The following is a 6,906-nucleotide window of genomic DNA, read 5'->3' as shown; positions in this document are numbered from 1 at the left end:
TATGTATCGTTTTACCCCCCCCCCCCCGTCCCACTCCGCTCTTCCCCCCCCATATTTCATTTTATCTCATTTTCTTCCCCTCGCTACTCCTGCTATATTTTTTGTCTCGTTTTAATAGTACAAATATATTTTTTCTATTGACTTTTTGTTATGGTTTTAGTGTGAATTGTATCTCTAAATGTTATCTTACTGTACTGTACCCTCACTTATTGTGTTACACTATCGACCGACCCTGGGCCCCACGGAAGACCAGCGCTGTGGCACCATCTGTGCCTGAGCATATGCTGAGTGGTGTCCTTTTGCGACCACTATATCAAACATTATGTATTTACATGTTGTGTTTATGTACTCTAGTATATAAGTAACCTTCTGGTCGTAATAAACGTATTTTCTTTCTTCTTCTTTCTTTCTTTCTAATTCAGAGTTGGTATTTGTATACTCAATTTTCAACATATCTTAGTGTTGAAATTGAAAATGTACATTAAAATGTCTTGAACTTTTCTAATCTGTGACTTGGGTACTCAAACTTATGAATAGTATTTTAGGAATGAAGATGCCAAAAGACGTGTTGGGATGTGGATGGTGTTATGCATGAAATACCAAACAACATATTACACTTAAATAAGTCAGTACGGGTAAGTGTGGCATAAAAATATACATAATTGGCATTCACATTTGAACCTGTTAGTGCATTAACCATTTCTGTGCAGCTGACACGGGAGCCAGGTCATCAAGGTTTTTACGTGTGGCGTATGACACGGCTACCGTGTATTGAACAAGTTGGTTGCCTCCACAGCGTAAAGTTTTCCAAAATGGAACACGTAACGAATCGGTCAATAAGTATTCGGTGCTAGTTCATATATCTGCCACTAAACGTAAGTAGCAAAGTATGAACTCGCAATGTACAAACTGATTCTAATGTTCACGAGTGACACATTTGGCCTTATTGGCTTTCTTGGCTATTTCCTGCATAACATCGTCTACTGGGAATCACTGACGTACCTTTCTAGTAAACCAATTTAAAAAAAAGTAGGTATTTCTGGTAGCCATTGATAGACTTAGGTCTGATTTGTTTCTATGAAGGATTCAATTACCTTACAATATGTATAGTACAGTGTAGTACAAATTCATCTGCATGGAATCTTCTCTAAGGTTCTTTTTTTCGCACAACATATACTGTCGTTTATAAATGACATATCTTTGAGTAGGATTTTGTAATAAATAAACTAAGCGGTATAGCGTTAGTGGTTATAGTCGTAGGAGCGAGTGACCCCTAGAATTGGTGAAATGTCTAAATATATCTAATGTCACATCTTTATAAGTCCTTTTGTATCTTGTAATAATGGAAAATAATTTGAAAACCGTTTGGAAAGTCATTTCATTCCAGCACTGTTAGCATGATTGCCGCGAGATAGACTACCCGTCCTTATGTCATTAATACAATTAGATGAAGATATATGATCTATCTCGCGGCGACATACTCTCGCGGCAATCATGTGCTAACCGTGCTGTGGTACAGGAATTGACTTTCACCGTATTATTATAGCAGGTGATTGTACCGTGTGTACAATCATCTACAGTTCTACACAATTAACGGGCAATTTGTAAGTCTAAAGCTGATCAGAAATATATGACTATTGTCAAGAGGGCGCTGTTATTCTGATGGTGACAGTTCAGTATAGTATGAAGAAAATAGTTCCAATAAAATTCCGCAACATGGCAACAATCATATATTTCTGGTCAAGATTTAACAATATTGATATCGGGGTATGCAAATGACAGTAGGTATTATAACTCAAAACTATTTCCATATGGCCCTATTAGAGTGAGGCCTCTAACGAACGCACATAGTTTACCTCATGTTGTTGTGACTTCTTTACCCTATTTGTTATTCTAAAGTCGAACACAAAGAGTTTGAGAAGCACTACTATCAATTAAAGGGGTCTTTTTATTATCATTTCGCGTTTTGCGCCTTTCCTGTTGACTAAATGAAACTAAAGACCTGTGCACACTGCGCTCGTTGTATTATATAGACTCTTATTAGAGAAGGCACACCGCTTGCGTGACGCGTGCGTCTCTACGTTGTCGTTGTTCTCTGGTCTTAAAGCTTGATTTTCTTACTTTAGGATGAAATCCTAAGTAGATGTACCCTTATTGTTAAGGCATTGTCTACAGGAAAAGCGCAGAAACCTTTTTGACCCAAAACATTACTGTAAGACTGATGTTTGACTTGTATGTATGAATGTATCTATCTAGTTCATTTTTTTGTGAATATGTATTGAAATACTCTTGATGATAAGGGGAAGAACTCAAATTAGAGTATTTTGATTCTATGATTGTAGAATTCAACTTACTTGAAACAATGAGGGTTTTGAATGATTCACGGTTATTTTCATTAGGCTTATATTGACCGGAATATAGACCGTGATTACCTTTTTTATTTTTGTCGAGCTCCCGATATTTCGACGCAGTTGCATGCATGTTTTCCGTGATCATGATGCATGCAACTGGGTCGAAATATCGGGAGCTCGGCAAAAATCAAAAAAAGGTCATCACGGACTACATCCCAGTCAATATAAGTCTAACTTCCGAGTCTAAGGAGACCCGAGGGTTTTCACTATAAACATTTTCTGTTTCTAAAGAATGTTTCTCAAAAAATATACGTCAATAATCACAAAAGTGAGTATTTTAAAACAAAGATGTTTATAGTCAATACCTACTTGAATTTAAACTAACATATTTATCAAGATCATAACATTTTGTAAATTCTAACCCTTTTTTTGTAAACACTATTCATTAAGGCCGCAATGTAAAGACATAGTGGACGGATTTTAATGTATGTACTTAATTAGATTTATTTCAATTAACATTGTAATTAATGTTACTTAAGTAGAAATTGTGCATATCAAATAACATTTAGTATTTATTTTATAAATTATTAAGCCATATTTAATTTAACTTGTAGGAATGTCAATTTGCTGTCAGCTCAAGATAATACGATTTAAAAACCCTTAAACTTAATATTATGCACACATACTTAACACACAAAAACTTAATATTATACTTTTTGATTCAACATTTATAAAAGTCATATCCAATATTCTTGCCTAAGTATTTATAATTAATTTATAACATTAATTAAGTTAAAATGTTTTAAGAACATACTAACACTACTTAATAGATATTAAGAAACTGACAGCTGGGTTGTCAAATTTTTAGAATTTTAAACATTGGGAGTGTTGCCTCGAAATAATCAAAAATGTCTTATATTAATGACAAATAATTAATGTAACATGTAACCATATCTATTAGAAATCTATCAGAATTTGTAATGTAGCCATAATTAAAAAATACCTATATATCTAGTACATAATATATATGTATTGAATATTGAAATCTCTTATAGCACTGTAAGCAAAGTCGTACACAGCAGATAATTGTTTTTTTTTTTGTTAGCAAAGGGCCAAAATGTATTTTCTGTGTTCAAAATATTGTATAAGTAGGTATATTTTGATTGATTAATGAGCACAAATCGTTTTCGTAGGTACATATGCAAAAATGCTGAACATCTACAAATGTTGTCGGGCTGATGTCTAAGAATTTAAAAATATGTTTCCAATAATTAATTCATTATTTTAAAGTATTAGTGTTTTTTTTTTCTTAGTCATTGCTTTAATTTATTAATTCGCTGGTAATTTATGCACCAAGTGTTTGTTAAATAAAAATATTTCTTGCCAATCTCACGTTAGGACGATATATATTTAAAACAGTGTAAAAAACGGAATTATCCTAAAATTTCTCTTTCTATAAGTATGTACTTCGTAGGTTGTTGGTCGGCTGTGATCAACAATAAAATCTTCAGGTCAATTGAAATAAAGATGTACATAAAATACTCTTGCTACGAAAATAACTAGCATCACAAATCTTGGTCCAATATCTCATAAAAGTCATAAATATTGTATTAACGCAAAGAAATAAAACTACCTAACTTCTTTTATTCATATGTACACTGTACAGTGATCGTTCAAACGTTTTGAATATTTTGTTTAATTTGAAGTTTCAACCTTTTATAGGTGAAAATCTTAAAAAGTCACCTGTTGTATGTGTGAGTGACGTGTTCGAATAGGCGTTTGTTTTGTTTGTGTTACTAATTTTAAATATGTGTTTTCTATTCGAACACGTCACTCTGGTGACTTTTTTAAGTTTTTCACCTATAACCGCTTAGTATTTGTGTTGACACTTCTGAAATTGTTCTGGACCCTTACGTAAGGAAATCCACATTATCTCTAAGACTACAGATGTTATACAATAGACGAATATTTGCTAAACGTAGTTGCTATTAGAAACATTCCAATGTATAAAGAGCTTATTATAATAGTCCGTGTACATAGTTTGTTATTCGTTTCTGTTGATATTTGGTTATCTATTGTAGGGCGCTGTATGAGGACGGTTTCGTTGAATTGTTTTTTGTTTGTTTATAATAATGCTGGTAATATTTTTAGTTGTGGCCCACTATACTGTCCGTACTCGAGAGCATATAATAATATCTTAACTATGAAACATAATTATTGTAACGTTCACAAACATAAGCACAACAGTCAGCCCACAATAAGTTTGCAACGATTCTGATAGCCCTGCCTCTATAAGGGTTAAGTAAGCGTCATCATTTCATCGAAGTTTGACGTTTAAAATATTGACGACCGGTCTGGCGCAGTCGGTAGTGACCCTGCCTGCTACGCCGCGGTCCCGGGTTCGAATCCCGGTAAGGGCATTTATTTGTGTGATGAGCACTGATATTTGTTCCTAAGTCATGGATGTTTTCTATGTATATAAGTATTTATATATTATATATATCGTTGCCTGAGTACCCACAACACAAGCCTTCTTGAGCTTACCGTGGGCCTCAGTCAATCTTTGTAAGAATGTCCTATAATATTTATTATTATTATTTTAAATAACAGTTGCACCGGTGAGGCTGTCGAAATTGTAGCAAACTTATCGTGGGCTGACTCTAGTTAATATATTTCTTTTTGACAGAAAATACTCTGATTTTATTTTGTTAAATTCCGTAAAAAATATCAACGCTTCCGAAAACTATTGCCAGCATTATGTACAGGTCAATTCACAAGAGCTGGCATGAATGAAAGGAATGAGGCAATGAAAATATGTGTGGCAGATTAACCCATAAAGTGGTAGTAGCTCTTGACAGTATATAGATATAATATATGTGTGACGACCGGTCTGGCCTAGCGCGTAGTGGCCCTGCCTGCTAAGCCGCGGTCCTGGGTTCGAATCCCAGTAAGGGCATTTATTTGTGTGATGAACACAGATATTTGTTCCTGAGTCATGAATGATTTCTATGTATGTATATTTTTATATTATGTATATCGTTGTCTGAGTACCCACAACACAAGCCTTCTTGAGCGTACCGTGGTGGGACTCAGTCAATCCGTGCAAGCATGTCCTATAAAATTTATTAATTTACAGAAGTTTTAATGTTTATTTTAATTATTCCATTCGTGCTAGCGTTCGTGGGAGGATCTGTGCGAGTTTTTGTTGATTACATTATTACGAATGTATGAATAGCGTAAGTCTGTATGTATACCCGCGGTAGAGTAGGATGTAGTGAATGCACTTGTGAATGACAATAAAGCGTCTCAAACATTCATCTCTGTATTTTTTATACTTCCCTACATTCAAACCAAAAGAGAAAAGTATCTGGTGTGGTGGTATAGGTACAGTCAACCAACTGGAACCCTAGACCATGTCAAAATGACAAGCAGTAAGTGATTTGACGACCGGTCTGGCTCAGTGACGACCGGTCTGGCTCAGTCGGTAGTGACCCTGCCTGCTGCGCCGCGGTCCCGGGTTCGAATCCCGGTAAGGGCATTTATTTGTGTGATGAGCACAGATATTTGTTCCTGAGTCATGGATGTTTTCTATGTATATAAGTATTTATATATTATATATATCGTTGTCTGAGTACCCATAACACAAGCCTTCTTGAGCTTACCGTGGGCCTCAGTCAATCTGTGTAAGAATGTCCTATAATAAAAAAATTCTTACAATCTGACTTGTAACGTCACTATAACATAGTTCTATAGTGGCAAAGGGTTCCAATTGGTTGACTGTACAGTCTGGCAAAGCAGAGTAGAAAGTAAGTCTTCAAATCTTACATTTACTAGTATAATATGTTAGTCTAAACTTATAAGTTATTGTATACTAGTAGCAACCTATAGTTACGAGTAATTAATACATATTTTGATGGTTCCGATAAAGTTTTATATGACTGATATGTTCACCTAAATTATTGAGTCGTCAGGGAATCCCCACAATCACGTCATATGAAATTGAAACCTGTATCACAATGTTAAAGTTCAGATTCGCTTGCACTTAAACTCTAAATTTAAATCATAACAGCAGTAGTTATTATGACAGACATGTTATCTAAAATAATCAGTCAATTGATTCGTTTAACTTTGCCTTATGACCTAACAAAATATCGATGCAACTACATTATTTTATCTCTCTTAGCAAGTTTATCCTATACAAGTATATAGTTACAGCCTGGCAAAAAAGAGTTGCTATGATAAAAAAAATAGTTCAATTTCTACTCTTTTGCCAAGCTGTTTGGCAGCAGCAAGTCAATAGCTAGCTTCGTAAACGGGAGCGAATGTCACAATGACAGCCAGTTCCAGTGTTGCTACTTAAAAAAGTTTTCTGATATTTTGTGGTATTTAATTAGCAGAACTTAAAACCTAACATCTGATTCATTATTTACCATTTTATAAATAATTAAGCAGACTCAAACTTTTGTGATCAATCAATAACAGTAGTTATAGTGGCGTAAGTTTTTGCACATTATCAAAATCTAAACACAAATGCGCGAATAACCTGTAGGAGGCT

The sequence above is a fragment of the Leguminivora glycinivorella genome, chromosome 7 (assembly GCF_023078275.1).
Source record: "Leguminivora glycinivorella isolate SPB_JAAS2020 chromosome 7, LegGlyc_1.1, whole genome shotgun sequence".
In the NCBI taxonomy this organism is placed as follows: domain Eukaryota; kingdom Metazoa; phylum Arthropoda; class Insecta; order Lepidoptera; family Tortricidae; genus Leguminivora; species Leguminivora glycinivorella.
Note: the sequence above shows the minus strand (reverse complement) of the source record.